This window comes from Triticum dicoccoides, chromosome 7B, assembly GCF_002162155.2.
Source record: "Triticum dicoccoides isolate Atlit2015 ecotype Zavitan chromosome 7B, WEW_v2.0, whole genome shotgun sequence".
Classification (NCBI taxonomy): Eukaryota; Viridiplantae; Streptophyta; class Magnoliopsida; order Poales; family Poaceae; genus Triticum; species Triticum dicoccoides.
In genome coordinates this window covers 579,445,298-579,456,664 of record NC_041393.1, presented here as the reverse complement: position 1 = coordinate 579,456,664, position 11,367 = coordinate 579,445,298, and positions in this window count along the sequence as shown.

The following is an 11,367-nucleotide window of genomic DNA, read 5'->3' as shown; positions in this document are numbered from 1 at the left end:
TAGCATGAATTATTATTGTTGACATCACCCAAAGGTGAATACGTTGGGAGGCAACACAATAAGCCCCTATCTTTCTCAGTGTCCGGCTGAGACTCCATAACCACAAGTATTGCATGAGTGTTAGCAATTGTAGAAGACTATACGATAGTTGAGTATGTGGACTTGCTAAAAGGCTCTATTCTTGACTCTTTCTGATGTTATGATAAATTGCAATTGCTTCAATGACTGAGATTATAGTTTGTTAATTCCCAATGAAGTTTCTGAACCATACTTGACATTGTGAATTGATCGTTACTTGAGCATAGGAAATCTTATGATAAAATCTATTTATGTTGCTGTTATGAGAATAATCATGATGCCCTCATGTCCGTATTTTATTTTTATCGACACCTCTATCTCTAAACATGTCGACATATTTTTCGATTTCGGCTTCCGCTTTAGGACAAGCGAGGTCTAAGCTTGGGGGAGTTGGTACGTCCATTTTGCATCATGCTTTTATATCAATATTTATTGCATTATGGGCTGTTATTACACATTATGTCTCAATACTTATGGCTATTCTCTCTTATTTTACAAGGTTTGCCATGAAGAGGGGGAATGCCGGCAGCTGGAATTCTGGCTGGAAAAGGAGCAAATATTGGAAACCTATTCTACACAGCTCCAAAAATCCTGAAACTCCGCGAAAGCTATTTTTGGAATTAATAAGAATTATTGAGCAAATAAAGCACACGAGGGGGCCCACACCCTGGCCAGGAGGGTGGGGGGCACGCCCACCCCTACTGGGCGTGCCCCCTATCTCCTAGGCCCCCTGGTGGCCCTCCGGTGCCCATCTTCTGCTATATGAAGGCTTTTACCCTAGAAAAAAAATCAAGGGCAAGCTTACGGGACGAAACTCCGCCGCCATGAGGCGGAACCTTGGCGGAACCAATCTAGGGCTTTGGCAGAGCTGTTCTGCCGGGGAAACTTCCCTCCGGGAGGGGGTCAATCTCCATCAACATCTTCACCAGCACCATCTCCTCTCAAACCCTAGTTCATCTCTTGTATCCAATCTTGTATCCAAAACCATAAATTGGTACCTGTGGGTTGCTAGTAGTGTTGATTACTCCTTGTAGTTGATGCTAATTGGTTTACTTGGTGGAAGATCATATGTTCAGATCCTTAATGCATATTATTAGTTCTCTTAATATGAACATGAATATTCTTTGTGAGTAGTTACATTTGTTCCTGAGGACATGGGTGAAGTCTTGCTATTAGTAGTCATGTGAATTTGGTATTCGTTCCATATTTTGATAAGATGTATGTTGTCTTTCCTATAGTGGTGTTATGTGAACGTCGACTACATGACACTTCACCATTATTTGGGCCTAGAGGAAGGCATTGGGAAGTAATAAGTAGATGATGGGTTGCTAGAGTGACAGAAGCTTAAACCCTAGTTTATGCGTTGCTTCGTAAGGGGCTGATTTGGATCCATATGTCTAATGATGTGGTTAGGTTTACCTTAATACTTCTTTTGTAGTTGCGAATGCTTGCAATAGGGGTTAATCATAAGTGGGTTGCTTGTCCAAGTAAGGGAAGTACCCAAGCACTGGTCCACCCACATATCAAATTATCAAAGTACCGAACGCGAATCATATGAGCGTGATGAAAACTAGCTTGACAATAATTCCCATGTGTCCTCGGGAGCTCTTTTATCATTATAAGAAATTGTCCAGGCTTGTCCTTTGCTACAAAAAGGATTGGGCCACCTTGTTGTACTTTATTTACTTTCATTGCTTGTTACCCGTTACAATTTATCTTATCACAAAACTATGTGTTACCTACAATTTCAGTGCTTGCAGAGAAAACCTTACTGAAAACCGCTTGTCATTTCCTTCTGCTCCTCGTTGGGTTCGACACTCTTACTTATCGAAAGGACCATGATAGATCCCCTATACTTGTGGGTCATCAGTGGTACATATTGTTTGCAAGAGAGACTCATGAACATGAAGGTATAATTCCAGTATCCATATCATTTGCTCTGATGCATATAGCCAAGACACATGTAACTCATTGCTTGCTCTGCACATGTTTATGTATTATCATACTCTTATGATCTATCGTCACATGATTGCATACATGCAAGGGGATCCAATGCATGTTGCATGTCTTTCCAAAGCTTTACTTGATATTTCCTTACATCTTTATCTAAAGCTTTGATGTATGTTGTCATCAATTACCAAAAAGGGGGAGATTGAAAGCACAAGTGCTCTCTGGGTGATTTTGGTAATTCATGACAACATATCTTTTGTTGGACTAATACTTCTACCTAGTGCATTTTAGATAAGTTCAACATTGGAGTGGCATGGACATGGACAAGAGGATGTGGAACACCTTCAAGACACTAAGGACAAATATTGGCAAAAGCTCAAGACTCTACATTTTCCATTTTAGTGATCCAATATCACATTGAGTTCATAGGAAAGCCAATACTATTAGAAGGGGATGAGGTGTTTCTTAATGGCTTGCTTGCTCGAGGTGCTTAGTGATATGCTCCAAACCCCTCAGCCACTTTCTCACATCCACATATGTCCTAAACCTAAATGTCAAACTCGGTCCCACCGACTTTGTCTATCCGGCGCCACCGAGTTTCATCTTATTCAACCACTGCCAAACCCTAGTCACTTCGGTTTCCCTGATTGGATCTCGGTCTCACCGAGATGGGCATGCAATCTCTCTGTGATCTGATGCAACATTTTCGGTCAAACCGAGTTGGTGAAGTCGGTCCCATCGAGTTTGCTTGACCAATCCTCTATTTACTTATTACCAAAATTGCTCTCACCAAGTTTGAGTAATCGGTCAAACCGAGTTGAGGTTTTACCCTAACCCCTGCACATCGGTACCACCGAGATGGTTATATCGGTCCCATCAAAAATCCTAACATTCATATTTTGACCTAAATCGGTCTGACCGAGTTTGCTGATTCAGTCCAACCGAGTTTGGGAATCTGTGTGTAACGGTTAGATTTTGTGTGGAGGCTATATATACCCCTCCACCCACTCTTCATTCATGGAGAGATCCATCAGAATGTACCTACACTTCCACTACTCATTTTCTGAAAGAGAACCACCTACTCATGTGTTGAGGCCAAGATATTCCAATCCTACCATATGAATCTTGATCTCTAGCCTTTCCCAAGTTGCTTTCCACTCAAATCATCTTTCCACCATAGCCAAATCTGTGAGAGAGAGTTGAGTGTTGGGGAGACTATCATTTGAAGCACAAGATCAAGGAGTTCATCAACAACACACCATCTATTAACTTTTGGATAGTGGTGTCTCCTAGATTGGTTAGGTGTCACTTGGGAGCCTCCGTCAAGATTGTGGAGTTGAACCAAGGAGTTTGTAAGGGCAAGAAATTGCCTACTTTGTGAAGATCTACCCTAGTGAGGCAAGTCCTTCGTGGGCGATGGCCACGATGGGATAGACAAGGTTGCTTCTTCATGGACCCTTCGTGGGTGGAGCCCTCCATGGACTCGCACAACCGTTACCCTCCGTGGGTTTAATTCTCCATCAACATGGATGTACGATAGCACTACCTATCGAAACAACGCCAAAAATCTCCGTGTCTCCAATTGCGTTTGCACACTCCAATCCCATCCCTTTACTTTCTTGCGAGTTGCATGCTTTACTTTCCTCTGCTCATATACTCTTTGCATGCTTGCTTAAATTGTAATGTGTATGCTTGAAATTGTGTTAATCTACCACCTCAACTTGAAAAACTTAAAAACTGCCAACATTGTTTGTTGAGGGTCTAATAACCCCCCCCCCTAGACACCTCTTCTTGATTCTTTCAACTACCTATTCTTTGGCATTCATCACAAGATGAGACAAACTTACGGGCATCCTTGAAGAGAGTAGGCCAATAAAATCTAGATTGCAATACCTTGTGAGCAGTTCTTTCTCCAGTGTGATGTCGTCCATAAGCTTCGGAGTGACATTTCCGTGGGATTTGTCCATGTTCATGCTCAGGTATACAATGTCTAATAATACCATCTACTCCTTCTTTATAAATATGTGGGTCCTCCAAAATGTATTGTCTTAAATCATAGAAGAATTTTTTCTTTTGTTGGTATGTAAAGCTAGGAGGTAAATATTTAGCAACAATGTAATTAGCATAATTAGCATACCAAGGACTACTATTAGCAACATTTATTGCAGCTAACTGCTCATCAGGAAAACTATCATCAATAGGTAGTGGGTCATCAAGCACATTTTAAAGCCTAGATAAGTTATCTGCTACGGGGTTCTCAACCCCTTTTCTATCAATAATATGTAAATCAAATTCTTGTAACAAGAGAACCCAATGAATAAGTCTAGGTTTCTCATCTTTCTTTTCCATAATATATTTAATAGCAGCATGGTCTGTGTGAACAGTTACTTTGGAATCAACAATGTAAGGTCTAAATTTATCACAAGCAAACACCACTGCTAAAAATTCGTTTTCAGTAGTAGCATAATTTCTTTCAGCACTATCTAGAGTTTTACTAGCATAATGAATAACATTCAATTTCTTATCAACTCTTTGTCCTAGAACAGCACCAAGAGCATAAGCACTAGCTTCACACATAATTTCAAAAGGCAAGTTCCAATTAGGTGGTTGAACAATAGATGCAGAAATTAAGGCTTTCTTGAGTGTTTCAAGGCTTCTAAACAATCATCATCAAAAACAAAAGGAACATCATTTTGCAAAAGACTAGTAAGAGACCTAGAAATTTTAGAGAAGTCTTTAATAAATCTCTTATAGAAACCAGCATGACCTAGGAAACTATGAATACCTTTGATGTCCCTAGGACATGGCATTTTCTCAATTGCATCAACCTTAGCTTGGTCCACTTCAATACCTCTTTCAGAAATTTTGTGACCCAAGACAATGCCCTCATTAACCATAAAGTGACACTTCTCCCAATTCAAGAAAAGATTAGTTTGTTCACATCTCTGCAAAACTCGCTCAAGATTGCTTAAACAATCATCAAAGGACCTCCCATAAACAGAAAAGTCATCCAAGAAAACCTCAACAATCTTTTCAGAAAAATCAGAGAATATAGCAGTCGTACATCTTTGAAAGGTAGCAGGTGCATTACATAAACCGAAAGGCATACATCTATAAGCAAATTTTCCAAAAGAACAAGTAAAAGTGGTCTTTTCTTGATCAGATTGTAAAACAGGTATTTGTGAAAAGCCAGAGTATCCATCAAGGAAGCAAAAATGTGTGTGCTTAGATAGTCTTTCCAACATTTGATCAATAAAAGGCAGAGGGTAATGATCTTTTCTAGTAGCTTTATTTAATTTTCTATAATCAATTACCATTCTATAGCCCATAACAATTCTTTGTGGAATAAGCTCATTCTTATCATTAGGAACAACAGTAATACCTCCCTTTTTAGGGACAAAATGAACAAGACTTACCCATTTACTATCAGCTATAGGATAGATTATACCTGCTTCCAGAAGTTCTAATATTTCCATTCTTACCACTTCTTTCATCTTCGGATTTAACCGACGTTGATGATCAACAACTGGTTTAGAATCAGGTTCCATATTAATTTTGTGCTGACATAGAGTGGGACTAATGCCCTTTAAATCATCAAGAGTATACCCAATAGCAGCTCGGTGCTTCCTTAGAACTTTCAATAATCTTTCTTCTACATGTTCTGAAAGGTTAGCACTGATAATAATAGGATATATCTTCTTTTCATCAAGATAACCATATTTCAAAGTGCCTGGCAAAGGTTTTAATTCAAAGACAGGATCACCCTTAGGTGGAGGAGGACCTCCAAGAGTTTCAATAGGCAAATTGTGTTTAAGCAGAGGACGTTGTTCAAGGAAGATCTTATCTATTTCATTTCTTTCATGCATATGTAAATCATTCTCATGGTCTAGCAAATATTGCTCTAAAGGATCAGTAGGTGGCACAACAATAGAAGCAAGGCCAATTAATTCATCCTTACTAGGCAATTCTTTTTCATGATGATTTCTACTAAACTTGGAAAAAATAAACTCGTGAGATTCATCACCAAAGCTAACACTGACAGTTTGTTTCTTACAATCTATTTTAGCATTAACGGTGTTCAAGAAAGGTCTACCAAATATAATGGGACAAACTTTATCTTGTGGGGTGGTAAGAACAAGAAAATCATTAGGGTATTTTATCTTCCCACACAAGACTTCAACATCTCTGAGAATCCCAATGGGTGATATAGTATCCCTATTAGCAAGTTTAATAGTAACATCTATGTCTTCTATTTCAGCAGGTGCTATTTCATCTCTAATGTATCCATATAAAGAGTGGGGAATGGTATTCACACTAGCACCCATGTCACGTAAACCATGATAACAATGATCTCCTATTTTAACTGAAACAACAGGCATGCCAACAACTGGTCTATGTTTATCTTTCCCCTCGCGTTTAACAATTCTACCAGCTTCTTCACAGAAGTAAATAACATGCCCATCCATATCTTCTTCCAAGAGATCTTTAACGATAGCAATGCTAGGTTCTACTTTAATTTGTTCATCGGGTTTAGGTGTTCTAGCATAGCTTTTGTTACCACAACTGAAACTTTAGCATGTTCTTTTATCCTAACGGGGAAAGGTGGTTTCTCAATATAAGCAGAATGAACAACTGGATAAACATTATAAAGTATAGTTTCTTCTTTAACTGGTACAGGTTTTTTTAAGTGACAATATAAAGTATATTTAACCCACTTTTCTTTAGGAAGTTCAACATGAGTAGCAAGTGATTTACAAAAGGAGGCTACTATATCATAGTCAAGTCCATATTTAGTGCTAAACTTTTGAAAAACATTAGTATCCATCAAAGATTTAACACAATCATACTTAAACTTTATACCTGACTCTTTACCTTCGTCAAGTTCCCAATCTTCAGAGTTGCGTTTAATTCTTTCCAAGAGATCCCACCGGAATTCAATAGTCTTCTTCATAAAAGAACCAGTACATGAAGTATCGAGCATGGTTTGATCATTATGAGAAAGCCGAGCATAAAATTTTTGAATAATAATTTCCTTTGAGAGCTCATGATTGGGGCATGAATATAACATCGACTTAAGCCTCCCACAAGCCAGAGCGCTACTTTCTCCTTCACGAGACCAAAAATTATATATATAATCCCGATCACGATGAACTAGATGCATAGGATAATTTTTTTGATAGAACTCCAATTTCAAACGATTCCAATTCCATGATCCAATATCATCGCATAGCCTATACCGTGCCAATGATTTTACCTTCAAAGATAAAGAGAAAACCTTTTTCATCACTTCATCCCTGGGTAAACCTGCAAGCTTAAACAATCCACAAATTTGTTCCACATGTATCAAGTGCATATCAGGATGTTCAGTTCCATCTCCTGCATAAGGATTAGCTAGCAGTTGTTCTATCATACACGAAGGGAATTCATATTCAATATTTTCAATAGGTGTAGTAGGTTGTGGGGTAACTAATTGTGGTTCCGGACAAGGTGAAGATGCCCTGAAGAAACCCCTCAAACAATTGTTTTCCATAATAACAAGTGACAATAAATTTCAGCACACTAATAAATGTTTCCTTACCGAATTCCACTTACCAAAGGTGATTCACTCCCCGGCAACGTCGCCAGAAAATAGCCTTGATGAACCAAAAGTATAGGGGGTCAATTGTAGTTCTTTTCGATAATAACAGTGTCGAACCCAACGAGGAGCAGAAAGAAATGACAAGTAGTTTTCAGTAAGGTAATGTCTGCAAGTGCTGAAACTGTAAGTAGCGAGTAGTTGATAGCAAGATAATTTGTAACGGGCAATGATAGTAACAATAAGTATGCAGCAAGGTAGCCCAATCCTTTTTAGACAAAGTACATGCCAAAACGGTCTCTTATAACAAGCAACGCGTTCTTGAGGGTACACGGGAATTTCATCTCACTACTAGGGAAAAGCCTATACACAAAATCTTAGCAGCAGCGCGGCTCAAAAAGGAGCGCTGCTGCTAATTAGCAGTAGCGCGGGTGTGTAAAACCCGCTACTGACAAGCGTTTAGCAGTAGCGCGCTTGGTGTTACCCGCGCTGCTACAAATATCGACCGACAGTGCCCCCAAACTCCATTTAGTAGCAGCGCGGTTCCGCGAGCCGCGCTACTGCTATGGATGTAGTAGTAGCGCACTTTTTCTGAGGTCGCTGCTGCTAATTTTCAAATGGGACACACTTTTTGTCCCGGTTAGCAGTAGCGCTTCTGCCGAAAGCGCGCTGCTGCTACTTCCTTATCAGCAGCGCGTTTTACGTCCCGCGCTACTGCTAATCCGCACCAACCCACCACCTTTTCCCCACCCGTCCCCTCCCCTCCCCCTCCTCTCTTCCCTTTCCCCTACCTCCGACATCCTCCCACTCTCACTCTTCTTCTTCCTCAACACTTCTCCCCCATTACTCTCCCTCTTCTACCTACCTTTCTCTCTCTTCATTACTCCTACCTAACTACACCGTCTCCATTAATGCATCTCCTTTCTCTTTTTCCTTCCCCCTCCACCAGTTGAAGTTGTCTCCTCCCAAATTAGGTAGCTAGGTAGATGTAGCATATAGTTAAGTGACCTATTTGCCCCCTAACTAGATCTATCTTTGTCAAGAAGAGCTTTGGGCACTTTTGATCTCCCTACATCATCATCTCATCACCATGTGCTCGATCTCGAGATAGAGGTGATGAAAATTTCATGCTTTTGCAAAATGGGAATATGTTTATGTGTGTGTGATATGTTTGTGGAAATTGTGTGTGTGGCATGAGTTGACGCCAAATTGTGCTTTTGAGTTGCCTATGTTTTGCCGAAATGTTGATTTATTTCCGTTTCGGCGAATTCTGGGCAAACTCTAGATCCATATATGTCCTATTTTTAGGGAAGGCCATGCCGAATTTTTGTATGAATTTGATGCATGCACGAATTTTTATAATCAATTTGTTTTATTATTACCGTACAGACATTCATGATGGTCAGTGGAACGATGGTGGACAGGTGGTTGCGGTCGGCGGTGGAGGACATGAAAGAAAATAACCTGACAGAGGTTTTATGTCCGTGTCGAAAATGCAAAGGAATAGTTTGGCTCGACCCCTATGACGATGGTCGTGTCGAAGAGCACCTGCTCATGACTGGTTTTATGGATGGCTATACTCGGTGGATAACTGAAGATGAGGATGACGATGTTGAGGATGCCGACGGGGCAGGCAATGATGACACGGGGCAAGACGAAGAGATGATCAATAATGGCGGCGGGGAAGAGGCCAGACATGGCGGCGGAGAAGGGGACGGACATGGCGGAGGAGAAGGGGCCCAACATGGCGGCGGAGAGAACGACATGGACTCCACGCAGCAGAGTTCGTCGGTACTAAGTTCAATCGTGCGGGACCCTCATGTTCAAGCATTGCTTCGCAAGGAGATGAGTACTGAGAGAGCTGCTTCTAGAGAGGAGGCTAAGCTAGAGCAACTGGTGGTAGACTCGAACACTCCATTGTATGATGGTTGCAATCCTGAGGTGACCCGCTTGAGTTTCACGCTCCAAATCCTGAAGACGAAGGCTAAAAACAAATGGACCGACACTAGCCTCGATGAGCATCTCAAGTACCTAAAGGATGTTCTGCCCGCGGGTAATCTATGTCCTACTAGTGTTGATGAGGCCAAGAAGATCGTGTGCCCTCTTGATCTGCCACACGTTAGATACCATGCATGCATCAACGATTGCATAATTTATCGGAAGGAGCACGCGGAAAAAACAAACTGTCCGGTGTGCAATGCTTCTCGATAAAAGAAGGCTGGGAAGAAATGTCCCCAGAAAGTTGTATGGTACTTACCAATCACTCCCCGTCTCCAGAGGTATTTTGTAGATCCCAAGGAAGCAAAGCTAATGCGCTGGCATGCGGAGAGGAAGGAGCCCGACGATGGAGATGATCCGAAGCTGAGACACATGAAGGATGGAAGCCAGTGGAGAGCGTTGAACAGCTTCTATCGGTATTTTGAATGTGATGCAAGGAACATCGTGCTCGGCGCGTGTACCGATGGCATGAATCCGTTTGGCAACCAGAACACCAACCATAGCACATGGCCCGTGTTTGTATGGATGTACAACCTCTCCCCCTAGTTGTGCATGAAATCGAAGTACATTCACATGAGCATGCTTATTCAAGGGCCAAAACAACCAGGAAATAATATTAATTTGTATCTGGGGCTACTTCAAGAGGAGTTAGACACGTTATGGAAAACACCGGCCAAGACATGGGACGCCAGCAAAGGCGAGTATTTCAACATGAGAGTCGCGCTGATCACGACAATGCAGGACTATTTCGGTTACGGATATGTGGCAGGCCAGGTGTGCCATGGATATTGCGGATGCATGCGGTGCATGAATGATACGACGTCTCAGCAGCTAACGTCAAGGAAAGATGGGGGGTGTGGGAAAATCGTGTACATGGGGCATCAAAGATGGCTTGAACAGGACGACCCGTGGAGAAACCATGGAGATCTATTCAATGGTCACGCTAAGCATCAAGGACCTCCATGTAAGCGGAGCGGTGCCGAAATCGATGAGTTGTTGAAAAACTGGAAGGAGTGCCCCACACCGGGAAAGATGATGAGAAAGGCGCCGGAGCCGCTGCTGAAGGTATGGAAGACGAGGTCTGTGTTCTGGGACTTGGAGTACTGGCACAAACTCGACACACCTCATTGCCTTGATCGAATGCATATCTGTAAGAATGTCCTTGAGAGCTTGCTCGCAACACTGATGAACATGCCGGATAAGACCAAGGATGGGCCGAAGGCAAGAAAAGACTTGCAAGATTAGAAAATCAGGGAAGATCTGCACATGCCGCCTCGTAAAATGTCAGACGAGACAGAGACGGAGACAGAGGCACGGGAGAAGAAGGGCAAGAAAATAAAGAAAGAGCATTATTGCCCCCCTTCTTGCTTCACCTTAAGTCAGGCTGAGATCAATGCCTTCTTTAAGTACCTTACCGGAGTCAAAGTTAGTTCCGCTTACTATGGCATGATAAGCAGATATGTAGACACGGACAAGAAAAGGTTCAGCGGGATGAAGTCTCATGACTATCATGTGATGATGACGCAGATACTACCTGTTGCCCTTAGAGGGATAATGGACAAGCACGTCCGTGACACGCTTATTGGTCTCCGCAACTTTTTCGACGACATCTCTCGAAAGTCGATTAGTGTGAAGCAGCTCCGAAGGCTACAAGAAGAGATCATTGTGATACTGAATGAGCTTGAGATGTACTTCCCACCCACATTCTTTGACGTGATGGTGCATCTGTGTGTCCATATTGTGGATGACATAATAGACCTGAGGCC